The 9,985-nt window shown below is 39.3% G+C and overlaps 1 pseudogene; it reads right to left on the reverse strand.

Annotated features, from left to right (window-relative positions):
• Positions 1–6,041: 6,041 nt before the first annotated feature.
• LOC117078966 lies at positions 6,042–6,741 on the reverse strand (annotated as a pseudogene).
• Positions 6,742–9,985: the final 3,244 nt, after the last annotated feature.

The following is a 9,985-nucleotide window of genomic DNA, read 5'->3' on the forward strand; positions in this document are numbered from 1 at the left end:
TAATTTCAGAGGTGGGAAGGTATAAGGCATGTTACAGAGAGAGCAAACAGACCAATCTGATAGTTGTGAAGGATTCATATGGGGGAGGTGGAGGAGATAGGGCTAGAAATGTATATTGGGGGATCACGTTATATCAATTAAAAAATATTAGCTTCCTTAATTACGACCATCTTCACTGACCTCTAATTTTGGCATCAGTAAGCTTCAGGGTAGGAATGATAGAAGAGTAATTCATACTTTGTTTCAGGCAACTCTAAAGTTATGTGGCTGACAGTATTCTAATTGATTTGTTGACTGCTTTAATTAATTTAATGTATTTTGTGTTTACTACATTCAAAGAAGCAAGGTAAGAACTAGTAATACAAAGATGATAAAGACACTGTCTCTATAGAAGCTGTCAATTGAGTGGAAGATTCAGATATTAAAATAAGCAATACATTCATTAATCTGGAGGAAGACAGAGGAGAGGGCTGCTAACCCTGACTGGGTGGTGTCATAGACAGCATTGTACAGGAAACCTTTAAGTCCCAAATACTAATAACCATGGTGAGATAAACTTGACGTATAAGGATGACAGATTTAGTACTAGAATTAATACAGTAGTTCTGGTGAGATAGTCAGATAGTCTATAGAAAAATTTCCTGAATATATGTTCTCTTTTGAAAGTAAGAGTGTACAAATTCTCTTTCTCCTAAAGCCCTTCAGCATCTTTCTACTGCTAGGACTGGGAGACACCATCAGTTATCTTAATGTCTCTATTTTCTTCAGTTGGATCACATTTTTCAGTCTTTTTGTTCTCTGTGACTCAGTAACAAGAGTGAAGGGGAGGAAGAAATTTAGGTAGTTACAACAGCTTTAAACCAATAACTCAGAACACCTTTACTAGCCCAACTAATTATGATTAAATAAGTAGAGAACCTATCTCCCAGCACCACCTGCAGGGGATGAGGAAGTCTGCAACAGGATTCAACACTTCTTTTCTGCCAAAATGTCTTTAGCCCAACATTCCATCATTGAGAATCTACCAAGTTAAGAGCCTGATTTTAGTGGCTGAGGCGAATACAAAGACCAATAAGTATAATCTACCCATACTCTGAGGAACATTATTAAAACTTGGGGATATTTGTGATAATTAGAGTAGCTTGGAAAGAACTGATTAAATCGAAGAGAATCAGACTTCTTTTGTGAAGACTGAATAGTAAAGCAACTACTGCATTGCCATTTTACATCCCCCACTGATAGAAACTAATAACAAAGGTGATTCCACAGTTTTAAAAGTAAAATAATAATGATTAGTTTTGGAGCTTCAAGTCTGTTAAGTTTGCAACATAATGAGAAAAGCCTGTGTTGCACAGCATCTTAAGTGGACCTGTTAAGCATGCTCTTTTCCTAATTTAAGGCTAGCCCCAGACAGCTATCCTAAGGCTCTCTGCTAGTCATAAGAGGAATCAGATGGAAAAAGATACATGGATTAGTATAAATCCATATGCACCTATTCAGTAAGTTATAAGAACTTTTTCCAGTAAGAGCTTTTTTCTTTACTTATCAAATCATGTCCTAGAATCTAAAGAGAATGAGGTTTTCAAAAGTTCCTCATCTTTTGAAATTTCACAAACAAGTACAAAATATTTATTTTTTGATTTCAGAATTTACAAAGAAGCAGAATACACCAGATACACAAGAAGCAAAAGAAATGAAATGAGCATTCATAACAACACCCTTAGAGCACAGAAAGCCTTCTCCTGGGTGAATGATCAGGAATATGAATAAAGCTGATCTGTAGGATGGCTTTCAATGTTTTTCTTTGTTTAGATTTGGAGTCTTACTATATATACAGGCAAGATTTTTAGAGGGAACAGTCAGTCAGCTATCACCCATCCTACAACCCCAAGAAAATGCTCACAGGCATTTGGGTAGTCATATTCAGGTGTTCTCAGTCTTTTTTCACTAGAGTTTTGAACTGCCTATTGTATATTAAGGCTTGAGTTACCACTCCCAATTATACCACTTTCCAAAATCACACCACATATTATAAAAAACAATGATATGGATTGGTAATTAGAATAATACACCGTCAGAGGTAAAGGGTTACAACATGTCATGTAGTCCTGCTATTTCTCAACATATGGGTTCTATATCTGCAAAATAATTTATTGCTTATTACAAATTCAGACTACTAGGCTCCATGTCAAAGAAAATCATTTTCAAACCAAGGGTGGAATCCAAGAATCTGCATTTTTAATAAGCTCCTTATGATGATATGTGCATTCATATAGTCAAACTCCTTCATATGACAGATAAGGACATAATATGAGAGAAGTTAAGTGATTTGGCCAAAGTGGAGAGTCAGTCAGAGGCAGAAACTAGACTCACACTTAAATCTTGACTCCTAAGCTACAATTTTTTTCAGTTATAAGTAGTTTGCATTTATTTGTAAATTCCCAGTAGACCTCAGTGAAAGGGAATTTGAGGTCTTTGTTCCTTGACATTCCCCAAAGGTTTAATACCAATAATTTACCATTAATGGGCTCCCAGCACTTGTTAAGTAAGCTGTTGTCTTCAGATTTAGGGAATATCAACTATATAAGCTTGTGGACAAAGGTGTTTTGTTAACTTGTTACCATCCCATTTCCCTTCACAATAAGACATGCAAGTTCATTTATCAACAAGAACATATACTCATTTTTCTCAAATCACAAGAGACAATAAAAAGTAAATGGAAAACGCTGCTACTAGTGTTAAACAAGAATATCCCACCCTCTATAACAACATACCATATGGTATTTCCCTACCTTGTTCAGTATTTAACCTAACAATTTATTGCTAGGCTTCTTGGCAGCAAGCTGTGCAAGTTGAAGTGGAATCTGATTGAGGTGAGTTAATTAATGTGGTGGCAGCTCGGAATGTTGTCCAGCTGCCAGTGAGAATTATGTTTGTTTGCCTTTGGCCCAAGTGTGAAATGGCTGGCTGTTGATTTCAGAAGTGTGAGTGTACATTTTTATATCTCACATGAATGAATACATTTTTTGTATCCTACACATTTGGGGAAATGCTAAAATTTATTGGGTCATGTTATTTACCACTTGTGTGGCAGAAAGAGAAAGGTGGAATTTTGCCCTAGAGGTTGACTTTGCATCTGTAGAAAAAGCAAAAGCAGGTGGCATATAAATCCATGAGCAGGTAAATAAGCCATCTGAAATTAGCTCATCTGGCCTAATGTTTTAAAGAATAACTTTTAAAAGGAGGTAGGCAAGATTTTTTAACCAGAAAAGAATAACTCTTGTAATGATGAAAGGATTTGAAAGTAGGAAACATAGTTTTTAAATTTCCCTTGAAAGACATGGCATTTGGATTTACTGTTGACTTACATTTACAATTCTTATTTTCTTTTTACTACACACAACCTTCTATTGAATACATCATCTCACTGTGCAGTCTTCCTTTCTATCAAAAACTGATGACAGTGATTTCTGTGATGTGTTCTAATGGTCTTGATAATTTTGACTAGCTGTTACTGATATGAGCTGGGGGTTCTCCAATTCAAGCAGTCAATAACTGACACTAAACTAACAAAGTTCAAAGAACATTTGAAGTGTGTCAGATATTATTCACCTATTTTTTTCTATGTAATATCCTGTTAAGTTAAAATGCCTTGAGAAAAGTTTACCTTAGTAGATTAAAGAAATAGAGACTTAAAAATATAATGTATAAACATTTCTTTTACCATTTTGAAAAAAATTACACTAAAAGCAAAGGAAATAGCATGGAAGTGATGTAAGAGCAAATAATATGAAAAGTTTGCAAATCTAACAAAACAAGTTACCAAAACCCCTTTTGATGACAAACAGATTTCCTTAAATTTTGATGTTACCATGAGAATATTAAGAAAACTTTAAAAGTGTTCATACTTTGGAAGACATTCAATGAAATTAATCTGGTAAAAAATCTAGTAAAAATAGTATTTTAGATGCAGAAGTATATAGAAAAAACACAAATTAGTGCAGAAATAGGACCATGGATTCATAGAACTTGAGATTAAAGAGAAAGGAAAGTAAGGAAATTTGAATGACGTATGAAATTTAATGAGTAATAATGGATTGATATTTGTTCATTGATCATTACAAATGTACCACACTTAGGTATGATGTTAATAATAGAGGAACTAAGCAGATTCCTAGGCTGTTTCTGCATTGGTAAAATTCATGTACATATGAAGTACTGAATGAATGGTATCATTCTTAAGGTATTATAACTTGTGGTGATGTCAGTAATCATCTACACATGACAACTTCTAGAGATTCATAGGATTGTGATATTTGTTATGCTAAGGCCTCCTGAACAAAAATGGCATTTTATTTAGAAGGTGCATCAGTGTATTAGTTATTTGTGTTAAGAATTACCTCAAGGCCAGGTGCGGTGGCTCACGCCTATAATCCCAGCAATTTGGGAGGCCAAGGCAGGTGGATCACCTGAGCTCAGGAGTTCGAGACCAGTCTGGTCAACATGGTAAAACCCCATCTCTACTAAAAATACAAAAATTAGCCGGGCATGGTGGTGGGGACCTGTAATCCCAGCTACTCAGGAGGCTGAGGCAGGAGAATTGCTTGAACCTGGGAGCCAGAGGTTGCTGTGAGCCAAGATCACGCCATTGCACTCCAGCCTGGGTGAGAAGAGTGCAACTCCATCTCAAAAAAAAAAAAAAAAAAGAAAAAAAAAGAATTACCTCAAAATCTGGTAGATTAAAGCACTAAATATAATCTCACAATTTCTGCTGTGGTTCAGGAATTTAGGAGCTTACCTGGGGGTTCTGGCTCAGGGTCCCTTATGAGTTTGCAGTCAAGATGTCATCCTGAACTAGAGTTATTTTATTTTATTTTATTTTATTTTTTTACACAATGAATTACTTTTATTTCAGTATGCATCCACATTTCAGCATTTAGTGGCTCTGAACAGAAACTGGAAAGACACAGCAATTTGCCAGGAGGTCAAGCCCGCCAATTTCAGGGATCTGCTGTGCACGCTGGGTTCTTTCTTAATCCCTGCTGAGGATCTTGAATTGAGAAGCAGCAGCAGCACCAAAACCAAGGCGTGCACTAGATTCAAGGTTCTTTTTGTTCCAGTTGTCAGATTCCAAACTAGACCTCAATGGATTGCAAGGATGACCAAATGAAAGCCCTGTTTAAAACTTCTTCAGTTTTTAAAAGCAAAAGCAATTACAGGAAAGTAAAACAATTCAGAGGGATCATGTGTGCTTACAGGTGTCTTCTTGTGGTCTTTCTCCAATTTCAACCACCAAGGACTCCGAGAGCTGGCAGGTCTGAGTAACCCTGGTGACTTTCCTTTTCACCTTATCAAAACCTGAGCTAAAAACAATGCATCAGCTGATGACAGCAGAGGATGGCAGGGCTGAGGACCCAATATTCATTTCCCAGGCTGGTGGAGAGTGAATAAGTACAGTTCCAAAACTAAACAAGGGAGGTTAGAGACTTTCTACCCTTACCTGATGGCTTCTGGCCAAAGCAAGGAAGTGTCATGGAAGGTACTGAGTGGTGATGGTGCAAAAAGGAACTTGAGGAGGAGGGAAGAAAAAGCAGCATCCCTCTATAAAGGTGGGGGAGAGAAGATACGGGGAAAGCCCTGAATTCCTTACCAAAGGCCAATCTCAGAGGGGAGCGGAGGGGTTACAATCTATGCTTCTGCCAAAGGCAGGAGTGGAGAAGTGTGGGGAAAGGATGATGGATTGGAAGGGGCATAATTTAAGACTTAAAGAAACCAGGGGTGCAGGCGAAGCACCCCACACACCCAGCAGTAGTCTCGCAGGCTGCAACCTGAAACCTTCACATCCACTTTAACAAGCCAAACTAGAGGGCTGTTGTTGCAGGGAAGTGGGAGGTGGGAGGGTAAGGGGAGAAGGCAGAGACCCCCAGGCCATGTAATCAGCAAGGTGATTGTGTGATGTTTCTTTTCACAGTTGAGTTAGATGTGCCTCACCAGTTCTGATGGGAATCAATTTAATTAGAATTTCTTCATTTCAGAAATTCAACTATGTGGACAGTGGTTACACTTGATAGGATGATTTGTTATAGCACAATTTATATATTTCAAATGGACAAAAAATTAGTATCATTTACAGTATCTTAAGATAAATTTCCTTTGAATGGGAGCTTCCTTTCCAGTACTTTGAGGTCTACACGATGTATATAGAAAATTTACTACTGTGGAAAATGAAGACTGCTTAAATCGAATCGGGGGAAGCGGAAGGTCCTGTAGTTTTTCTTTTTGATTAATTGCTGTAACACTGTCCTTCAGGCGGCTGAGGGAGTTTCATATTTTCTTTAGACATCATTAGGCGCTGAAGCTCTTGCAGGACAACTTGGATGCTATATGAATTCTGCCATTTTGCTAGCACTGATATGGCTCGTGGGTCCACCACTCCATTAGAACTATTAACTCCATTTATATTAATTTTTGTTACAAATCTTACAAAGGGGGTGCTAGTGGGTATTTAGGTCCACATTCTATTTTAAGGCTGAATATTTGCTTTTCATAAATTGTTCTTGGAGGCCCAATTATCATCCCTGTCCATCTTGTAAGTGTCCTGTCTTCATCATTTTTTAGACCTCAGCTAACTGTGCCATCTCCTACTCCTTTCTGGGCTTCTTCGAGTTCTTCCAATAGTTGGAAATTGTGAGGGACTTTTACTCCTGAGCCCATGGTGGCTGCCATCTTGCGTTGCTGACTCTTGAAGACCAGCCCCGAACTACAGTCATCTTAAGGCTGACTGTGCTCAGATAGCCCAAGTTCTTGGGCTTCTTGTTGGCAGGACTGAGTTTTTGCCATATGGACATTGCATAGTGCAGCTTGAGTATCCTTATGACATGGCAGCTGGCTTTTCCCAGAGCGAATAATCTAAGTCAAAGAACCAGGAGAAAGCCACAAAGCCTTTTATGTCCTAATTTTGGAAGTCACACACGGTCACTTCTGCCACATTGTATTTGTTAGAAGTAAGCCAATAAATATAATCCATACTCAAAGGGAGGAGAATTAGGCTCCACTTTTTGAAGGGGGTACATTAAATAATTTGTGGACATATTTTAAAATCACTGCAACCAATAAGGAAATTCATGTAGAAAAAGACTTTAAAGATGTTTCTGATGTTGCTAACTTAGGAAAGAAAAGTATTCACCCTTTGTTACCATAACCAGGCAGGTGGACCTAGATTTCCTATAACATTTCCTTATACCAAATTTATTCCCCCAGTTTTCTTCTTAAAATATGACTGCTATAACAAATTACTGTAAACTGGGTGGCTTAAACAACAAGTTTATTCTTTCACAGTGCTGGAGGTCAGAAGAAAATCAAGGTGTCAGCAGGGCTATACTCTCTCTAGAGGTTCTAGAGGAGAACGTTTTTGCCTCTTCCAGTTTCTAGTGATTCTTGGCATCCTTGACTGTTAACGGTGTCATTCCAGTCTGTGTCGTCATGGTGGCATTGCTTCCTCCTATCTATGTTATATTTCTTTGCCTTATTCTTGTAAAGACACTTGTCACTGGATTTAGAGCTCACCTGGACAATCTAGGATAACGCTCCTCTTAAATTTTTTTTTTGTTTTTGAGATGGAGTCTCACTCTGTTGCCCTGGCTGGAGTGCAGTGGCACTATTTCAGCTCACTGCAACCTCCGCCTCCTGGGTTCAAGCTACCTCAGCCTCCCGAGTCGCTGGGATTACAGGTGCAGGCCACCATGCCTGGCTAATTTTTGTATATTTAGTAGAGATGGGCTTTCACCATGTTGCCCAGGCTGGTCTTGAACTCCTGATCTCAGGTGATTCGCCCGCCTCTATCTCCCAAAATGCTGGGATCACAGGCGTGAGCCACCATGCTGGCTCTTAAAATTCTTAACTACATATTTTGCCTTATAAGGTAATATTCAGTCTGTTACTACATACGGCAATAGTAATGGGTTCTGGGGATTAGGCCATGTCTTTTTGGTCACCATTTAGTCCACCACACCTAGTATCGCTATTAATTTGCATTGCAAAATTGAAGAACAAAAAGATCTCTATTGGCCAGTTGTGGTGGCTGATGCCTCCTAGTACCTTAGGAGGCCAAGGCTGGAGAATCACTTGAAGCCAGGAGTTCAAGACCAACCTGGGCAATATAGTGAGACCCCACTTCATATATATATATATATTATATATATTATAATATATATATAATATATATATATTATAATATATATAATATATAATATATATACACACACACACACACACACACACATTTAAAATTAGCCGGGTGTGGTGATGCACACCTGTAGTCCTAATTACTCAGGAGGCTGAGGCTCAGGAGGATCAATCGAGCCCAGGAATTTGAGTTTACAGTTAGCTATATGATTGTACCACCACACCCTAGTCTGGGTGGCAGTGTCAGACCCTGTCTTTGAAAAAAAAAAGATACTTAAGATAACCCTAAAGTTTGGCCACAACTTTAAAAAACATTTTTATTTATTTATTTTATATGGAGTCTTGCTCTGTCACCCAAGCTGGAATGCAGCAGCATGATCTTGGCTCATTGCAACCTCCACCTCCTAGGTTGAAGCGATTCTCCTGCCTCAGCCTCCCGAGTAGCTGGGACTACAGGCATGTGCCACCACGCCTGCCTAATTTTTTTGTATTTTCAGTAGAGATGGGGTTTCACCATGTTGGTCAGGCTGGTCTCGAACTCCTGGCCTCAAATGATCTGCCCGCCTTGGTCTCCCTGAGTTCTGGAATTACAGACATGAGCCACCATGCCTGGCTGTATTTATTTTGAGACAGGGTCTCACTGTGTAACCCAGGCTGGAGTGCGGTGGTGCGATCTCAGCTCACTACAGCCATGACCTTCCAGGCTCAAGCAATCCTCCCACCTCAGCCTCCCAAGCAGCTGGAACTACAAGCATGCACCACCATGCCCAGCTAATTTTTTGTTTATTTTTTGTAGAGATGGTCTTACTGTCTTGCCCAGGCCAGTCTTGAACTCCTCAGCTCAAGTGTTCTTCCTGCTTGGCCTCCTCAAGTGTTGGGAATGATTACTGGCATAGGCCACTGTGCTCGGCCTCTTATTTTTATTTTACCTTATTTATTTTTTTAAGAGACAGAGTCGGCCGGGCGCGGTGGCTCAAGCCTGTAATTCCAGCACTTTGGGAGGCCGAGACAGGCGGATCACAAGGTCAGGAAATCGAGACCATTCTGGCTAACACGGTGCAACCCCGTCTCTACTAAAAAAATACAAAAAACTAGCTGGGCGAGGTGGCGGGCGCCTGTAGTCCCAGCTACTCGGGAGGCTGAGGCAGGAGGATGGCGTAAACCCGGGAGGCGGAGCTTGCAGTGAGCTGAGATCTGGCCACTGCACTCCAGCCTGGGCGACAGAGCGAGACTCTGTCTCAAAAAAAAAAAAAAAAAAAGAGACAGAGTCTTGCTCTGTCACCCTGTCTAGAAAGCAGTGGCACAATCATAGCTCACTGCAGCCTTGATCTTCTTGCCTTAAGTGATCCTCTCTCCTCAGTCTCCCAAGTAGCTAGGACTACAGGTGTACACCATCATACCTGGCCAATTAAAAAAATAAAATACATACACACACACATTTTCTTTTAAAGAGATGGGATCTCACTATGTCGCCCAGGCTGGTCTCCAACTCCTGGTCTCAAGTGATCCTCCTGCCTTGGCCTCCCAATGTGCTAAGATTACAGGTGTGAGCCACTGCACCCAGCAATGTTCTTTTAAAATTTGCTTTAAATAATTAAGATAATAAAATACCTGTAAATTCCTTTTTGGAAAAAGTGAGATGATTTTTTCAAAGTGTGATATAAGATTGAGAAATATTATTTCAGTTAATTTTAATAATCAAGTATTTTGAAAAAATATAAAACATGAATAACACCCAGGTACTCAACACCTATCAAATATTAACATTTTTCCTTTTGTAAAATAAGGAAAACATTACAGA

The sequence above is a fragment of the Trachypithecus francoisi genome, unplaced genomic scaffold (assembly GCF_009764315.1).
Source record: "Trachypithecus francoisi isolate TF-2019V2 unplaced genomic scaffold, Tfra_2.0 Lachesis_group7, whole genome shotgun sequence".
Lineage (NCBI taxonomy): Eukaryota > Metazoa > Chordata > Mammalia > Primates > Cercopithecidae > Trachypithecus > Trachypithecus francoisi.